Source organism: Syngnathus scovelli, chromosome 7, assembly GCF_024217435.2.
Source record: "Syngnathus scovelli strain Florida chromosome 7, RoL_Ssco_1.2, whole genome shotgun sequence".
In the NCBI taxonomy this organism is placed as follows: Eukaryota; Metazoa; Chordata; class Actinopteri; order Syngnathiformes; family Syngnathidae; genus Syngnathus; species Syngnathus scovelli.
This window is the reverse complement of record NC_090853.1, coordinates 8277687-8290478: the sequence shown is the minus strand read 5'-3', so window position 1 is coordinate 8290478 and position 12792 is coordinate 8277687. Positions and strand designations below refer to the sequence as shown.

Sequence of the window (12792 nt, the reverse complement as noted above, 5' to 3'; positions counted from 1 at the left end):
ATCATGGAGATGAATGTGAATTATTTTAATCTAAAACTAACACGTACACTAATTCAAGCTGCCGGAAGAGATATCAATACATAAAACTTTATTCTTGGAGAGGGAGTCCTGCGATAATCTCTTTGTGGTAATAAAATGACACGTGGTTTGCTACCATTAACAGGTATCGATAGGGGAAGAGGCTGATACCCAGGGTATGTCACACTCTCCTGGCTGTTTTACTACCAGGAACTAGAAAGTAGAAATTAGAAGAACAGATAAATTACCATTAATTTCATGAAATTTTGGTCTGAAAGTTGGTTAGTACAACATACAAAATAAGTCTAAAATTAGTGACGCTATTACCGTACACCCTGGTGTAATAAGGAGATGGTGAAACTGTTCAAATTGAATCCTGCCCAACTCTAAAGTTGGGCAGGATTCAATTTGGAAGTTGTAACGCAACTTGAAAACAGAGTTAAAGGATGTGAGAGACATTCTTAAATTAATGTTTAATCCCTCTAGGGAGAAATTCAATTTGAATTCTACAGAGAGTGATGTGTGAAAGATGATAAAGAGAGATAAGAGAAACGCCACAGTTTGACTACGTGACACAATGAAGTAACTGTAATGGGTGGACCCAACTGGGAAGAGTGTCCACAATAAGGCTCTGTTTTTGGCAAGTGTGCCTATGTGAACATGCGTGCCAGCAAGGACAGTCCCGTGCCCTGCACAAACACTGCCCTTGTGTTGCCCTTGGCTCACCCAACCACCCCTCCTTACAACATTTCTTTCTTGGGCACAAACACGGACACACAAAATCTAACCAGCTTGACCTCAGCGATCCTCCACACGCGCACGTACACACACTTGTACGCACGCACACACAAAGCTGGCTCGCGGGGGCAAAAGGGTCACATGGCGATCATACAGCCCCCCAGACTTCCACAACAAATATTTACACTCACATGATCTGTATTTTGAAGTGTGGATTCCAAAGCCTCAGGTGACCTGCAGACACATTCAGTACCTTGCACCACACACAACTAATAGGATCACAGACATGTAAACAACCTGAGAATATTTTATTGCAAATACACCTAAATCTTGATTTTACGTAGCCTTTGGGGTCCAGAATTTGGGAATTGCATTAACCCTGAAAGCGCGTTGTATAGAAAGTCTTGGTTTTTTAGAAAGGCATGTTTTTAGGCAGCCGTCTGTCACCTTGAGTGGTCAACACATGTCGAAGTCTATTGGCATTTTAATAAGAAAACCATTATGCAGATGACAATATCAGGCAGATTGAATAAGTCATTTTGATGCTTTGTGAATTGGATGGAAAAGAGAATAAAGCAGCCAAGACAGAATAAAGCAGCATTCTACTCGTGTGTCCGGCCACGCTCTTTAACTTGTGAGTGACTGTGTGGATGAGGTGCTTCCGCGAACGTCCCCCTTTCCGAATGAAAAACAATCCTAGCCTCCCATAACACTGTAATAAAGGAGTCATAAAGATCAAACAGCCTGACTTCTTATCAAACGCATTTAAATTGTTCACGGAAATTCATCAAATCACTAGCGTTAAGGTTTACGCGCCAGTCATTAGACTACGGTCCTTATATCGTCCATTTAAGATACTACTTGAAAATGTATTTATGAGAAAAAAAATGGGGGTCCATGACCAAACCACGTTAGACAGCAAGTCGCGTTGGATCGAAGCGAGTAAAATCAAAATTTAGGTGGTGTTTTTTTCTCGGTCTGCAATAACTCCATCCAGCTTGTAACCATCTGACATCCCCAAACTGACTTTTCCAGAATCTCATTGCAGCCTCTACGCATGCTCTGCCAGGGAATTGACTTGAAATTGATTGTCAGACTGCAACCTTTACTTCTTTACCTTAATGAGTGTTTTGGGTCGTTATCCGTCTGGCAGCTAAATGGGCTTTATAAATAAGCATAAATTATTCAACGACTGCCAATATGGTTTCAGAAAATAGCAGATCAAAAGCTCTGCCGTTGACTGACCTCATAGAAGAGATAACGGAGGAAAAAAGTTAACAAAATGTATTCTGTGGGTATATTCGTTGATTTAAGAAAATACTTTGGCTTAATATATCACAATATATTTCTAAAACAATTGCAATAAAATTTGAGTTGAAAATTGCAAATAACTGATGTGAAATCTTAATTGACACTATGTCCAGATGGGAAAGTATAGTTCAAGATGGAGGAGGATAAATTGTGGTGTCCCCCAGGGGTCTGTGCAAGGACCTTTATTGAGTTTGTTTCATATTATTCCCCCCAGAAATCTGCAAAGAAAAGTTTGGAAAGGAAACAATTCAGATTCTACGATGACTTGATTTTACAGCCTATAAAGTTGTTTTTCCATGGGCATTAAAAAACAATCTAAAAAGACGAGCTATGAAGCAAATTACCTGACCTGGATATTATAAATCTACTGTATGTAGTCAGATAAAAAGTAAGAATTCAACTAAACTGACTAATTATTTCAATTTTATTTTCTTATTGAAAGAATATTCAGTTTTACAATTCAATAACATTTCCTTTGTCAATATCATGCAGACAATTTATTTCCTTACGCACAGCAATGACGTGAGGTCATCTTTAGTAGACATCTCCATGAAATGAATAGAAAATTATCATATAGCATATTCACTTCCGTAAACAATGTCTTTTTTGCCTGTGACTTGGCGTTATGCTTTATGCGCATGCGTATCACATCACATGTTCCGTTTACATTAGAAGCCACATTTTTTTATATTGTAAACGAGTACACAAAAAGATTGGAATTCACATTTGAATTTATTTCCTGTTTTTATGACTGCGACATCTAGCTGCCAAGACATTTCAACAACATATAATGTAAGATTATGCACTCCGCATTGTCTGGAATGTACCATGCCCACTAAATTAAACCGAACTAATCTTATCTCCCAATGAGGAGTATTTTGGTCTTCCTTTAAATCTGGAAGACTCGTTCTTTCTTGAGGCTTGTCTTTGACAACTAAAATCAAATCTCTAATGGATGGAGCTCAGATTATTGGCTTTGGCCATAGTACAATAAATAAATCATTTGTGGTGGTGTATAACACTAATGGGACTGCTGGGAATATGATTGTGTACATCATCAAAATAGCTCTTTGTCAGCATTACCACCATTGCAGAGAAGTATCATTGGAAATGATAACTACTACAGAAACCCAAGACACACTGATATGGAAATAAAACTTGTGATCACCAACAAAAGCACACACGAACTACAATTTGGTGTTGAAAAGTAGGAAGTTAAAACATACTGTAACTATAATTACAGTCTGTCAGGCAGTCTCAACAGAACATCAACCACTGGTCATTTCGTGTCACCATGGAAAGATGGGGAGAGACAGCCAAAAATAACACTGAATCGAGGCATTGAATGTCGTAGGGACAGTTTTCAGTATTGGTCTCTCAGCATCTTGCTAAACCAGCATTCATCTAAGCATTGGACAAAGGGCCCCACATAGGCAATGAATGACATGCACAAAGACACACACAGACAGACACACACTCAAAGATGTACACAAGTCTCAAAAATGCTGGGTCAAAAACAACACAATTTGGATTAAAAATTGGACTCTAAAACTGACCCAACTTCCTTGGGTGTTTTGTAAAAAAAAAAAAAAAAAAATTCTGGACAGAACAACCCCCAAAATTTTTAACCCAGCAGTTTTAAGAGTGTAAAAAATGGCAGACCTTTGCTGGGACAGCAACATTACAAAAACATCTACACTTTCTGTCATGACTGGACTAGACTACAAACACTCGTGCAAAAGCAGATCTTACAGACTATGTAATGATGCCCAACCCTGTTATATTTTAGTAGCAAGAGTAATGGGACAAGAAAAAAGAAAGAAAGAAAGGAAAGCCACCCAAACAATGCACTGAACGGAGGGGTTTCCTAGTATTGTAGGGTTGAAGCATATGGCTTCATGTTGGTATTTACATAAAAAAGAAATATATTACTGATTACCTTCTTGGTCGTGTTAGTGTGTTGGGTCGATACAACACAATATGGATCATAAGTAATTGGAGCTATTCTTACATACATGACTAGTAGGGGAATCAGTATGAGCAGGTGGGAAGAATCTGCACCCATTACCCATTTTTGATGCCTGTTGACAGTTTGCAGGAGGAAATGTGGTGCTGCACGCCGCGAGATGCCACACCTGTTTACTGGTTTAGACGTTTACCTAGCGGTTGTTGAATGAATGAATGAATGAATGAATGAAATTGTTTGGTTTAAGCTTTGCATAAGCATGTGCAACTTTCACATACAGAAAAGGCAGTTTCACCAATGTCGAGTCACACATCAAGCAAGGCTTCTATGATTTCAACATCAATCAAAATAATCTTGATTTTTTTCCCCATATTCTCCTGTCCGGTCAGGAATGTGTAATTTAAAAATCACACCTGGCTGTTTTGATTTTTCATTGTATTTACAAGTAACATTCAAGAAGAAAGAGGCAGTGCAACAGTCATGGCTGTGCTGTGGGGCCTGGAGGAATTAAGATTGACATTTGAACAGCAGAGTCAGCAGCATGACTGATACAGGCGCTATTTATGGAGGCCCAGGTGGAGGAGAGGGCAATCCGGCCTGATACTGTATTTATTCAACAGTGGGAATTTCAGCAGATGACATTTTTGACCAGCTACTGTGTATCTGGGCCACAGAATTAAAACGCCGCACTGAACTAACAACATTCTCCTTTTTCGCATGTTTGTAGTATTCATCAATTAAGTGTGTTGATGTTGAGTCCCTTAATGGGGTCACTTAAACCAAATACCCCAAAAAATATGGAATTATTTTTTTTAGAAATGTGGAGAATATAATCCCTCCATTTCCAGTATGTAGTAAAATGTAGATCAGACCTTGCTCACCCCTAATGTAGATATTTATCAGCCATATCTATATGGCATCCACGTTTCTACCATCTGGCTCAAGTTCAACGAAAGGAAACCAAAGAGATCAAAATGTGAAGCGACTGATATGGTAACCAACTTTGTACAAAACAACATATAGCAAAGCAGTGCAGTGATGACACGAAACACGGCTATTCCAGCTAAAGTCAGCCAACTTCCTGTTTTTCTTCAGTGGTTAAGATGCTCAATCTCGTCTCTAACAGATTGTGAAACGCAGCGGTTAAAAACAACCAACCCACACAGTCGTGAATATATGAAAGTCAAATATGTCAAAACAGGCAAAAAAATGATGAGAGTTTAGGTATGAATTTGAAGAAAGTGATTACACATACACCTATGGTGAAACCATACTTGGGTTGGCCAGGAAGTGAGTTGTTTTACACAGTGATAAAATCTCAAGCAAAAGATGGCCAACATTTAACTCTTTGAAAGGACACATTGAAAGCGTCACACAATCAAAAGTTTTGTTTTCTGTGTTTCTTTTGACTTTTAGATCGTTTCCAGAAAACAAAAGTTGCTATGTGATCAGCATGCGTTGATCTTTCTGACGCAAAAGGGATGACGCTGCTGCAACACTCTGCCTTGTCCCTATTGGGCTAAGAAGAGTGAAGAGTCCCCTTATCATTGTGCAGTCACTCGAACAGACTTTGATACAACCTCTGTCCCTGATACCCCTCTCCCCCTTTAGACACACACTCTTCCTTTCCTACACCTATCTTCAAGAGAAGGAATGTTAGGAATGCTAAACGTTAACATGACTCAAAGACTCATCATCATCATCCAAGTCTCTCATGTGCAGGCTTTCACAACACTTTTTGTCTGCAAATACTACCTCTATTTGGAATAACATCGGAAATGTGGATTAGTCACTGGATTATTTTGACCCTTCATTCCTGCAAGCAACTTCAAAACTGTGGCCTACTTATTATACTGTACAGTTTAGGGCATAACATTTTAAACATTTTGGGGGGCCCTGAAAAGTTTGGTAAACTTTGGAGGGAACATCTTGTTTCACATCGTTGTACTCTTGCACAACCTTTCAAAAATTGCAATTACTGTCCCACGTGGCTATAAAGCTTGTAGAGCAAGTGGCATTAAATAAATTAACTAAGATATGCCAAGTAAATCAACTATTCATTAGAATCACCTTCACATAAAAAAAGTGCGACTAAATCATGTGCTCGTGCCACGAGTTCTACAAAGTTAATGTAGAGCCATGACACAAAATGAACACACAATTTCTACTGTCAAGATAAAGGATTTTTTTACAAGCACTGAACTGGACTTTTTCTTGAACTGAATTTAGGTTCATCTTTTAATTTTAGCAGCCACTGACAAACAGCTCAAAATGAGTGGCGTGTGAGTGAGACTATATGTAATCTGGCATTTGCCCCTCAGTTGCTGTAAATTAGCTACCTTTCCAACTGAGCAAAGGTCTCACTGAGCACCTGTGGATCCACTTACGGTCACTCCAGATGACACAAAGACTAAACTATCTGGCCATAATGACTATTGTTAAATTAGATAGAGAGACAGACAGTGACGTATTGTGGCTGTGTGAAGTCGGGCATGGGTAATCGTACTTTGATTCTTAAACCGCTTTCCCACTTCACAGTATCAACATGGACTGGCACGGTTGTACACAGGAATACAATTCGTATTCAGGGACAAATTCAATGAGATATGACTTATTGTTCGAATCGGCTGGTGTTACAGTTAAATGTTTACGTAATGGTCGCCTACTGGTTACATTTTACAATGTCCTTTTTGGGTTGAGTCAGTTTGCTCAAAGGCAGCTCTGGGGTTTTTTCCTTGAGCTCTTATTTTAATAATCTGCTATCAAGTCATATCAAGTGGTTGTGTGTTATTATCACTCAAACTTTTAAGACAGTATATTAAGCGTTGTGTTACTCAGACTAATATGTAATATCTGATAGAGTTGTCGCAAAAAAAAAAAACAAAAAAACATCAAAACAGATTTTGAGCTATATAAATGCAAATTTTGAATCTGTTTATTTGATTAATTATTGGAATAATCGATAAAATAAAATCAATAAAAAATAAAAACAATTAAAAAAAATGCAATAGTGACAGCCCCAATAGGTGATCTCTGTAAATAGTATGACATAGTATGAGCCATGCAGCAGGAGAGTGTCTAACCTGCCACTGAATTCCATAGCTGTATTTTGAGATGACCCAAGCCATGAGAACTAGGTTGAAAAAACAAAAAATAAACAAAACAAATAAAAAATAAAACAACCTCAGGGTCTCCCTAATATGTGCTTAGGCTTTGCTGTTCAACCGACTGCATCTGATAAGAAATGGTGAGAAATCATTTACTTCTGCCACACACAGGAAAAGAAATTGCTAATGTAAGCCAGTTACACATTCCTCTCCTATTATAACACAAAAGCCCAGCTCCATTCTCCACACAAGAATTTGTACAATTTGTAATTCTTTGAACATGCCTGGTATAATCTGTATACAAGTGAATAAAGCTCCCTGACTACTATTTGAGGAAGTAGAGTGCAACTATGAAGTTGTGCCCTGCACCTTGCCAGTCTCTTCACCCACCACAGTCAGCTAGGATAGGCTCCAGCTTCCCCATGATCCTTGTACATAGTATGCAATGCATTTATTTACTGCCATTACATTTTGTTAAAGGGTAAGATATCCCGCCCACCCTTGCACAAAATAATTCACTATTGTATGTGCCAGGAATAGTCAAAACTGTACTCTGGTTAATATTGCACTGAACGAATATGCAAAAAAATAGAATTATTTAATATAAAGTGGGCAAAATCTTCACTGGTCAAAACATCAAAACTATAGTGGTGAATTGTCTGCTAGTGCTAATATAGTGCAGTTGCCATTGAATTGTGTCAGTTGACCGATTTTTTTTTTTTTTTTAGAGCGATGGCAATCAGAGGCATCTTTATAGGCTTACAAAATCCGGTTGTAGTGATGACAATGTTTTATGTAAATAGCACATAAAATGTCTTCCTTTGAAACCATTACGAAATCCCACATCAACATTGCTGCGTTTGTTTAATATGAGCTCAATGCACGTTTAGGTCAGGTCGTATTGACTAGGAAGAAGTTTTAAGTAAATAGCACGTGAAATGTCTTCCTTTAAAACTAATATAAAATCCCACATAAACATTGCCATGTTTGTTTAATGTTAGCTGACTGCTCGTTCAGGTCAGATTGTATTCACTAGAAAAAAGTTTGTTACGAACAACGAGGAGCCAGTTCAGAGGAGAGTTGACGACTGGACGATTTAATAGAAAGGAACTCTGGCTGTGAGGCAGCCCTGCCGGCTGCATGCCAAGTCAAAAGCGAACAATTTATATGTATTACATGTCTCAATCTTATCAGTTTTTATTAACTCGAAGCTAATACAACATGAGTTAAGCACTCGGATATCTTATGTTGGCACAGTGGTTTAGATTAAGGCCGTATTGTGCAGTGTCATAGTAAACACAAGAAATCAAATAACTATGCGAATAATAGTTCATTTGTTGGGCGGTCAAATGAGTACAGAGAAAAAAAACTGCCATGTTTGATATTTTCTTCTTTTTGAAATTCTGTGGGTGTGGCTTATATTCCGATGCGTACAACAGTCCCAAAATGGTGGTATTTAACGTGGCATGGATTCCCAAACTGTGGTGGGCTTTGATATATTGTATAAAGGGAGATTATTTGTACATTTATAGCCCAGACCTGCCAAAAACACTTGATAGGTTGAACACAGAGCAGGAGAAGAACAGATGAATGACTTGGGAATATCTGTATTTGATTGCCATCTCCAAAAGAATTTGCATCAAGCCGCATCACTTGATTTTGGCACAATTTAGTAATGACTCTTTACACGCACCTCAACAACTCATTTATGAATAATTTGATTTCAGCATGCCTTCCACCACATGTCTCTCTCTGTTAGTCTTTTTTTCTTTCTGCCATCTCCTTGCATTCCTTGGCAGGTCTTGGCCTGCTGTATGTTTGTTACCTGAGGGGAGAATTCCAAAAGGCTCCTCCTATCTCACATTTGTATTTCTAGTGAATTTTCATGTGGATCATGCTAAAAAATATATCTTTTATTTATTTATTTATTTATTTATTTATTTATTTATTTATTTATTTTCTATAAAAAGCTTGGCTTGCAAATAAACATGTGGGTCTGTAAGCCTAAAGTATTGTGAAATGCTCCAACAAGTGAATAAGTCTCAACCAACTCCCTTTCGCTATGCACTCTCGGAGGATGTTACACAAGCCACTAACGGTAATACCAGAAAAATGTCAATACAAGGACCAGGCTGTTGAAGTGTTATACGAGTGTGTCGACGTCACATTTACGTCTGAAGACTATTTAGCCTTCTTCTCTGTTTGACATTTCAACAACAGCCATCTTTAAATGTTAGCATGTTAGCAAGCATGTCATCTACCAAGCACCATTGTCCAAGCACTTACAGGCTTCAGTTAGATGTGGGAAAAAAACAACTCTTGATTTACGGCGGTGGTGGGGTGAGCGGCATTGTCACAATGAACTTGCCAAAGCAATAAAAGTTTTGATTGGTCACATTGAAGGTTAATACGGGACAGCAGAGTATTGGTTGAGGCCATGTGCCTCACAGCCAGACTCTTTGGGCTTGCTTATTCTTTCAGAATAATACTGTATGATGGATCATTGAAGAATGAATTATTCATAGATGTGAAAATGAGTGTGAATGCTTGTTTGTCCACGTGCTTTACAACTGACTGGCGACCAGTTTAGGGTGTACCCCGTCTCACGCTCAAAAGTCTGTAGTCAAGGGCTCCAATTACGTGCAACCCTAATGAGGACAAGCACTCTTGGCCTCTATGTGCTATTTCATATTTTACTATACTTAAAATGGGGTTGAACAATCATCGCAAAGGCTGCAATATGGAGGGAAAAGCAGCCTCATTTTGATCAGTTGACTACATTATGTACATACTATGTATGCATGGATTATCTGTACGTGCGCGTGTGTGTGTGTGTGCTCAAGAAGGATTATTTTAAAAATTGATTAATCTAACAATTAATTTTTGTATCAATTGAAAAATCTGATGAAACAAAACACGGGAAATGTGCATCCCTCTACTATTCAAAAACAGGGCATGATTTCCAAATTGCACTGCATAAAATGCACAAACTTATATTATGATTTAGTTACTGGTTCGATCTGTAACTTCCAGTATGCAGCAAAGGGGGAGGGGATGCTACATTGCACACAGGCTGCAAATTATGGGCTTCGGGTGATGAGTTTTGTGATTAGCATTGATCGACATACCGATCAAATACTTTTCCACGTAAATCAAACAATCACGATTGGAGCATCGCTAGTTAGTACTGTAGCTGCTTTGTTCACTCATGTCTGCCCAATTACGTCAGTTAGCCTTATCAGTGTTCTGTAAAGTTAAAACAACAGTGGGGGACGGGGGGAGGGGGGGGGGGGTCAGCTGGCAGTTGCCCCTTCTCAACGCAGGACACAGGGTGGTGCCTGAAAAAAACAACTGTGCCATAAATAACTGCAACGTCACAGTGACATTTTGTTGTTGTTCTTTGTAAGTTTGTCTGTGTTTTAGACTTGTAAACATGTTACAGACATATGTTTACAAGTATTTTTGTCATTTTGCACTCACAGATAACATGTAAGATTTGACTGACTAAAAACTATAAGTTCTGTCAAGAAGATTCCTAAAGCTTGGCTATATGCTGAAAACCCGAGTAATGATAAATAAATGCTTTGGTCTTGTATGTTTAAATTTATGCTAAAATTAAGGCAAAAGAACCATGAAGTAAAATGAGAGGCAATTTATCAAATTCAACAAGACTTACCAAAACTTTTAGCAGTCTTTTAAGCATTCAATACAACAACTTCACAAAATTCTACTAAACAAGTCATAAATCAGATATGCAAGTCAGTTTGTGGCTTTTTCATAAAACCTTTTATGGCTCATGAAAAAAATATGTGGACCACACTTCTTAAGCCCTCAACTATCAAGCAAAAACAATCATTTTTTTCCCATAATCATCCAGCCCTAAGACTTGTAGGTCCTCCACTTTTCCAGTGATATGTTTTTAAAATATGATTGGCATGTCAGATTAAAATTCTCTCACCTATTAATTAAAACAATTTGCACGTTACATCAGTTTAGTCTCCCCTACCATTTTCTTCATGTGGGGCCTATCATAAAATGTGTCCGCTGCTCCGCTTAACTTTATGGTAGAATGGCTGACAACATCAACAAAAGTTTCACATCCTCTTTGTTTCCCTTCAACTGTCGAAGATGTGTGCAGCTGGTATCAGTGGAATACATCTTAAATACAAAATACAGTGGTTGACTGACGCAACCAGCTTGGTAAACATTTCACATGTGACAGCTGTGCATCTGCTGTACATCTTAAAAACAAAATACAGTGGTTGACTTCCACGAATGGCAACAGCCAGCTTGGTAAACATTTCAGAGGTGAGAGCTGTGGCGTTTAAAGTAAATCCTAAAGATCAATCCAGATCTGATCCACTGGTGAAAGGAGACTTGCATTACAAAATGTTAAGAGTTTGACAAATGCTGCGCGCCTGGTAACATGAGCAGAGGCACAATAAACGGGGATTTATAATGGCCCATGATTGCCAGAAGCCAAGAAACGAGTGTTGAAATTTGATTTGAAAGAGGGCAAAATGTCATTTTCTTTGCCCACACGGTATACCAAATACATGGCAGCAAATTAAATTCTGGATCCTAAACGTATCCAAATGTGCTCCACAGATCGGGCATTTTCCCACTGTATATATAAATTAATTCAAATAAACATAATCTTACTGCAATTATGCATGGAATTCCTGAAATGCCTAAATGATGCGTTTGACTAGAAAGCGTGTCAGTTTAAAAGTCGCCAGATTTATGACCGGAGTTCGGCGCGACCCCTCATAGCAGGGCAACAACTCAATTTCACTTGAAAGAAGATCGAATGGTGACTTACCTTGGGTCACCCTTCTTGGAAGGACTTTAGACAGCGTTGCAAGAAAACAAACCTCGTCACGGTTCACGACAAGATTAGTATCAGGCGTAAAAGGGTCGAGTAAGAGGCGATCATCTGGCCGGGTGTCTCCAGTCTCAGGTGGAAGACCCGCACAGCGGACGAGCTTCCTGTTTGTAGCCGGTGAAGCACCGCCGCCGCCACTGATACTTTCTCCGCCAGCAAGCCCACCTCCTCCTCTTGTCTAAGTTAGCGATAGAAAGTTGCACTTCCGGTCCCCGTGATTTAGAAACTAACGCTACTTCTCAAAGTTCACTAAACGCTACCAATAGAGAAAGCACTATAAACTTCATAGCAACATTTGGAGGAATTATTTAGAAAATGGGTGGCTTGGCAATGTGAATATATTTGCACTCATTTAAAACTTCAGATAACTATAATGTAGAATACCTTTATTTTGAAGGTCTAGTCTCTATTCATATGTCGTTATTCTTTCTCGCCTGTCAGGAGCAGACTACATAGTTTGCGCTAATAACATACGCAGTGTCGTTCCGCTCTTTTTATTTAATCAACAAAGTTCATTTATATTTCAGCATGACGTAATAAAACAAACAAAACAAAAAAATAACAAAAAATACAATATGTCTACCGTATCTTCCTTTAGTCCAACTGTAATGCGGCCATTGAACCATTCCTCACGTCAATTATGAGTTTAGTACAGCACTATTGCGCTTCACTCAAATAGATTGCGCCTTGTTTGTAAATACATAATTTTGCTCCCCTTCACCAAAATAGATTGCGCCTTGTCTGTAAATACATAATTTTGCTGCCCT

General features: G+C 38.6%; 1 protein-coding gene across 3 annotated transcripts in view; it reads right to left on the bottom strand.

Annotated features, from left to right (window-relative positions):
- Positions 1-12187, bottom strand: part of pik3cb (phosphatidylinositol-4,5-bisphosphate 3-kinase, catalytic subunit beta) — a 33281-nt gene extending 21094 nt beyond the window's left edge. For all 3 annotated transcript variants that reach the window (XM_049726279.1, XM_049726280.1, XM_049726281.1), the window contains exon 1: positions 11963-12187. The gene's annotated coding sequence lies outside the window, so the exon portion shown is untranslated. The remainder of the gene's footprint in view (positions 1-11962) is intronic.
- Between the last annotated feature and the right edge of the window lie 605 nt (positions 12188-12792).